Consider the following 7570-nt stretch of genomic DNA (forward strand, 5'->3'; position numbering starts at 1 on the left):
GATCATATCAATCTAAGAACTACTTCCAACACACATCGTCACCTCTCCTTTTACTAGTCTCTGTTTATTCTGCAACTCCCGTTTCGAGTTACTACTCTTTAGCAACTGAACCAGTATCAAATACTGAGGGTTTGCTATAAACACAAGTAAGTACACATCAATAACATGTATATCCAATATACCTTTGTTCACTTTGCCATCCTTCTTATCCACCAAATAGCTGGGGTAGTTCCGCTTCCAGTGACCAGTCCCTTTGCAGTAGAAGCACTTAGTCTCAGGCTTAGGTACAGACTTGGGCTTCTTCACTTGAGTAGCAACTTACTTGCCGTTCTTTTTGAAGTTCCCCTTATTCCCTTTGCCCTTTTCTTGAAACTAGTGGTCTCGTCAACCATCAACACTTGAAGTGGTCTCGTCAACCATCAACACTTGATGTTTTTCTTGATTTCTACCTTCGTCGATTTCAGCATCACGAAGAGCTCGGGAATTACTTTCGTCATCCCTTGCATACTATAGTTCATCACGAAGTTCTACTAACTTGGTGATGGTGACTAGAGAATTCTGTCAATCACTATTTTATCTGGAAGATAAACTCCCACTTGATTCAAGCGATTGTAGTACCCAGACAATCTGAGCACATGCTCACTAGTTGAGCGATTCTCCTCCATCTTTTAGCTATAGAACTTGTTGGAGATTTCATATCTCTCAACTCGGGTATTTGCTTGAAATATTAACTTCAACTCCTGGAACATCTCATATGGTCCATGACGTTCAAAACGTCTTTGAAGTCCCGATTCTAAGCCGTTAAGCATGGTGCACTAAACTATCAAGTAGTCATCTTATTGAGCTAGCCAAACGTTCATAACGTCTGCATCTGCTCCTGCAATAGGTCTGTCACCTAGCGGTGCATCAAGGACATAATTTTTCTGTGCAGCAATGAGGATAATCCTCAGATCACGGATCCAATCCGCATCTTTGCTACTAACATCTTTCAACATAATTTTTCTCTAGGAACATATCAAAAATAAACACAGGGAAGCAACAACGCGAGCTATTGATCTATAACATAATTTGCAAAATACTATCACGACTAAGTTCATGATAAATTTAAGTTCAATTAATCATATTACTTAAGAACTCCCACTTAGATAGACATCCCTCTAATCCTCTAAGTGATCATGTGATCCATATCAACTAAACCATGTCCGATCATCACGTGAGATGGAGTAGTTTCAACGGTAAACATCAATATGTTGATCATATCTACTATATGATTCACGCTCGACCTTTCGGTCTCCGTGTTCCGAGGCCATATCTGTTATATGCTAGGCTCGTCAAGTTTAACCTGAGTATTCCGCGTGTGCAACTGTTTTGCACCCGTTGTATTTGAACGTAGAGCCTATCACACCCGATCATCACGTGGTGTCTCAGCACGAAGAACTTTCGCAACGGTGCATACTCAGGGAGAACACTTATACTTTGATAATTTAGTGAAGGATCATCTTATAATGCTACCGTCAAACAAAGCAAGATAAGATGCATAAAAGATAAACATCACATGCAATCAATATAAGTGATATGATATGGCCATCATCATCTTGTGCTTGTGATCTCCATCTTCGAAGCACCGTGCTCGTGATCTCCATCTCCGAAGCACCGTCATGATCACCATCGTCACCGGCGCGACACCTTGATCTCCATCGTAGTATCGTTGTCGTCTCGCCAACTTCTTGCTTTTACGGCTATCGATACCGCTTAGTGATAAAGTAAAACTATTACATGGCGATTGCATCTCATACAATAAAGCGACAACTATATGGCTCCTGCCAGTTGCCGATAACTCGGTTACAAAACATGATCATGTCATACAACACATTATATCACATCATGTCTTGACCATATCACATCACAACATGCCCTGCAAAAACAAGTTAGACGTCCTCTACTTTGTTGTTGCATGTTTTACGTGGCTGCTACGGGCTTAGCAAGAACCGTTCTTACCTACGCATCAAAACCACAACGATAGTTTGTCAAGTTGGTGCTATTTTAACCTTCGCAAGGACCGGGCGTAGCCACACTCGGTTCAACTAAAGTGAGAGAGACAGACACCCGCCAGTCACCTTTAAGCAACGAGTGCTCCGAACGGTGAAACCAGTCTCGCATAAGCGTACGCGTAATGTCGGTCCGGGCCGCTTCATCTCACAATACCGCTGAACCAAAGTATGACATGCTGGTAAGCAGTATGACTTATATCGCCCACAACTCACTTGTGTTCTACTCGTGCATAGCATCAACGCATAAAACCAGGCTCTGATACCACTGTTGGGGAACGTAGTAATTTCAAAAAAATTCCTACGCACACGCAAGATCATGGTGATGCATAGAAACGAGAGGGGAGAGTGTTGTCCACGTACCCTCGTAGACCGACAGCGGAAGCGTTATCACAACGCGGTTGATGTAGTCGTACGTCTTCACGATCCGACCGATCAAGTACCGAACGCACGGCACCTCCGAGTTCTACACACGTTCAGCTCGATGACGTCCCTCGAACTCCGATCCAGCCGAGTGTTGAGGGAGAGTTTCGTCAGCACGACGGCGTGGTGACGGTGATGATGTTCCACCGACGCAGGGCTTCGCCTAAGCTCCACAACGGTATTATCGAGGTGTAATATGGTGAGGGGGGCACCGCACACGGCTAAGAGATCTCAAGGATCAATTGTTGTGTCTCTGGGGTGCCCCCCTTCCCCCGTATATAAAGGAGCAAGGGAGGAGGAGGCTGGCCCTAGGAGGGGGCACACCAAGTGTGGAGTCCTACTAGGACTCCCTAGTCCTAGTAGGATTCCACCTCCCATATGGAATAGGAAAAGAGGAAGGGAAAAAGAGAAGGAAGGAAGGCGGCGCCCCCCTTCCCTAGTCCAATTCGGACCAGACCAAGGGGAGGGGTGCGGCCACCCTTGAGGCCCTTTTCCTGCTTTCCCGTATGGCCCAATAAGGCTCAATACGTATTCCCGTAACTCTCCGGTACTCCGAAAAATACCCGAATCACTCGAAACCTTTCCAAAGTCCGAATATAGTCGTCCAATATATCGATCTTTACGTCTCGGCCATTTCGAGACTCCTCGTCATGTCCCCGATCTCATCCGGGACTCCGAACTCCTTCGGTACATCAAAACTCAATAAAACTGTCATCGTAACGTTAAGCATGCGGACCCTACGGGTTCGAGAACTATGTAGACATGACCGAGACACGTCTCCGGTCAATAACCAATAGCGGGACCTGGATGCCCATATTGGCTCCCACATATTCTACGAAGATCTTTATCGGTCAGACCGCATAACAACATACGTTGTTCCCTTTGTCACCGGTATGTTACTTGCCCGAGATTTGATCGTCGGTATCTCGATACCTAGTTCAATCTCGTTACCGGCAAGTCTCTTTACTCGTTCCGTAACACATCATCCTGCAACTAACTCATTAGTCACAATGCTTGCAAGGCTTATAGTGATGTGCATTACCGAGTGGGCCCAGAGATACCTCTCCGACAATCGGAGTGACAAATCCTAATCTCGAAATACGCCAACCCAACAAGTACCTTTGGAGACACCTGTAGAGCACCTTTATAATCACCCATTTACGTTGTGACGTTTGGTAGCACACAAAGTGTTCCTCCGGTAAACGGGAGTTGCATAATCTCATAGTCAGAGGAACATGTATAAGTCATGAAGAAAGCAATAGCAACATACTAAACGATCGGGTGCTAAGCTAACGGAATGGGTCAAGTCAATCACGTCATTCTCCTAATGAGGTGATCTCGTTAATCAAATGACAACTCATGTCTATGGCTAGGAAACATAACCATCTTTGATTAACGAGCTAGTCAAGTAGAGGCATACTAGTGACAATCTGTTTGTCTATGTATTCACACATGTATTATGTTTCCGGTTAATACAATTCTAGCATGAATAATAAACATTTATCATGATATAAGGAAATATATAATACTTTATTATTGCCTCTAGGGCATATTTCCTTCACTTGTTATTACAAGATGTCCTGAAATACTCTCCGTTGTTCCGAGAGTCCTATATGCTTACTGCCCTGCAGTTCCTTGCCGCGCGAATACCCCTATGAATAATTCCTCACACTTATCGAGTATTTGTTCATTCCTAGTTGATCAAGTGTTTCACAAGATACTTTGAAGTACTATCCGATCTTCCGAAAATCCTCAGTAGCCTATTACTCTTGTTCCTCCTTACCTGCTTACATTATGGTTACTTCCATATGTCTAGCAATGTTCGTTAGCATCCTTTGTCATTGTAATTTGAGCATTAGATTCGATATGTATGCGAATGCTCGCAATCATCAATCACAATTAGAATCCTTCCCTTCGGCTCAGACGTCACCCCGGACATGAGCTGGTGATCGACAAATCAAACCTTGATTGATTTTCAATCTATGTCTATTCAACTTGTCTTTGATCAGAGCCTCTTCTTCCGATCCCTCGTTTTGAAAATCATAATTCCCTTTGCATTCGAGCTTTGAATTAGTCAGTTGTTTCTATAATCTGATATCCTTGCATTCTTTCTTTTTCTAGTTGAGTACCGATGCTCACATCAGATCCCTTGTGAACCACCAGATCCTTTGTGGGGTTCTATCTGACACGTCCTTCATATGCAGTAACCTTGTGAGCTTTTCCTTGGATACATAATGCCTTTGGTAAATTGTATCTTCTGCTTCCTCAATCATGCTCTAATCCAAGCTTGAGTTATCTACTCATGAAGTTTGACTCTGCAACTTCGTCAAAGACGAGAAGTAAATGGAGGGTTATGCATTGATGAAGTGGGAGTCGACCTTGAACCTTTGTGTTCCTGCCCGTGGACCCGATGTGGAACTTATCATGGAAGCTTCTTGTTATAATAACAATCCTCTTGTGATAAGTTCATCTAGCACCTATATTTGTCCTTTGCAACCGTGGTTCCGACCATGATTATTCTCCTTTGATTCCATTTCTCGGACAAGATAGAGTACTTGTCCTCTTCAGCTCATTTCACCTGTCCAACCTCTGTCATGTTCTACCTTCGAGTATTACCCTATGGTATCTCGAGAATATCACGGAACTACATAACATCTTATGAGTTCTTCATGAACTATTAATTCTCGCTGATTCCAAGTTTCTACGGGTTCTGAGTTGTTAGACACTCGAGAACGCCGATAACTGATTCGATGTCTACACTTTCCTTTCCATTGTTTTGTTTAAGCTTTCTTATAACGTAACATATATGAGCAGTGATAATTCGCTGCTTATGTAAATGCCTCGATGTACGACTATGTCAGTAAGACCTTGTTACTATTGTTGATGACATTCCGGTAGCCGTCGATGGACGAGAACTTTGCCTATTGGTCTGCCTCGTCTTAACGAGCATGAAAATGGTTCTCTTCGTCCCTCGCCCTTGGCTCCAACGTTGTTGCCAACATAACTGACAGGCTATCCTCTGACCTGCCTTTCTATCATGATCGTACAAAATGTTAGCACCCTTCCTGCTTTCAACCCACATGGTGGGCCCATAACCCACAATTCCACAGGATCGAAACCTAACTCCTGTACATCCCTGTTTTCCAAAGTTGTCGCTCGCGCTTGGCTTCGTATGTAAATCACGAGCCACCTTCCGGGAGATGATCTATTTTGGTATCAGAAGCAATACTTATTCCCATAGCTCTGAACCTCTTTCACCCTCTGTTTTAGGCAACAAATGATTGCCTACCCAGTTGAAGCTTCTTATTGCACCTTATTACCTTGCTCTCGATGACTTTCTTGAATTTCAACTCGAGAGATGCCTCTATGCCACGTTCACTAAGATAGCCCCCAGTTACCTATCTTGTGTTAAGCCCCGTCCTTCCCGAATTTTCCCCCTTACTCCACCCCTTAAATCTCGGGATGAGATTTCTTGTAGTGGAGGAGAATTGTAACGCTCGGATGATTATGCTACAATAATCTCATGCTAATGGTGCCACGTTACCACTGTTACTGTTGCTAATCTTCGCTTGATCCAAATTGCAATCCAAATTCAAGTTCAAACTAAAGTCCAAAATTCAAACTTCTCAAACACGCAAACTAAAATGTTCAAAGGGTGGAAAATAATCCCTCGATGTTTGTCATATTGGAACCAACCTCTTTTGAATTCCCAAAATGCCCCTGGGAATTAATTTTTGGTCCAGCAGCATTTCATTTGGCCTTTTCAGTTTCTAAAAATGGTTAGGCAACTCCTTTGGCCTCAAACTTTTTGTGTCTCCTAGAAATAATGTGCTTGATCTATGTGACAAATCTCATCTCTAGCAAAACTCATTTAGTTTTACAATTAAATGGAAAACAGTAAAAAATAAATAAAAAGTTAAAAAGAAAAACCCAGGCCAATGGGGCCATCCGGCCCCTAACCCCTGGGCTGGCCACAACCGGCCCACCTGCCCCTGCGCCCACCGCCCCTGTTCCACCGACCGCGTCGCTACAGGGGAAGCGTCGCCCCCGACCACCTCGTCGGCGCAGTCGGGGAGAGGATAAGGACTCCCCCCGTCCCCTCGATTCCTCTCCTGCTCCCAGATCCACCTCGCCTCCTTCCCTCCCCCCTCTCACCAGATCCGCTCCGCCGCGGCGCCCTGTTGCCGTTGACACCGCGCCCGTGGACGCCCAAAGCCGCTGCGCCCGACACACTGTCGTCGCCTTCGTCGTCCGCGTGCTCCTCGACGACCCCGAGCCCCGTTAGCATGTCCAGAGGGACCGCCGTACTGCGTGGCCCCGTCTACACCACCGTGACGGCACCGAGGACCTCCAAGACGACGCCCGCTCCCTCTTCTTCATGGGGTCACCGTCGTCGTCCATCATCGTTTTCGTGCCGCTGCTGCTACTAATCCGTCACCGGGCCCCCGTGCGCCCCCACTGTGAGCTCTCCTTTCCCTTTGTTTCCCTCTAACGTGTCGTAGCCGCATACCGCGCCGTCCCCGTCATTGCCGAAGCTTTTCCCTCGCGTAGCTCATCCCCGGTCGTGCTCCGGCGACTGTTCGTTTACTCCAGCGAGTCCGCTCGCTTCCCCGCAGGCCGTAGAGCCTCTACAGCCCCTTAGTTTGCCCTCGCGTGCACGCTAACTACGAGGCCGTGCTCACCAAGCTCTTGGCCGCCAGCGCGCCCGACGCCCGCACCTGCACCTGCCGCTGCTTCTGCTCGCGCCGGCGCCCGATGCCCTGCTCCGCATCACCGCTGCTCGCCTGCTGCGTCTGCGCTCCCATAGCCGTTCGCCTCGCTTGCTCCCCTCCCCGCGCCCGCCGAAGGCCGCTGCAGTTCGCCTCACCGGCGCGCGTGCCCCGCCTTGCTCCCTTGCACGCATCTGCACACCCTCCTTCTCCTCGTACACGTCCCGCGCTGCCTGCACGTGCGCTCGCCGCCCCGCGCTTGCTCCGTCGCTACCGCTGACGTCGTCGCCTCCGCCGCACTGCTGCTTAGCTGCAGCGGCTGCCACCCGCGCTGCGACCGCGGCTGTTCCGCTGGCCGTGCCTACCTCCCGCCTCTGCCTCCGCCGAGCT

This window comes from Triticum aestivum, chromosome 5D (genome assembly GCF_018294505.1).
Source record: "Triticum aestivum cultivar Chinese Spring chromosome 5D, IWGSC CS RefSeq v2.1, whole genome shotgun sequence".
NCBI classification, from domain to species: Eukaryota; Viridiplantae; Streptophyta; class Magnoliopsida; order Poales; family Poaceae; genus Triticum; species Triticum aestivum.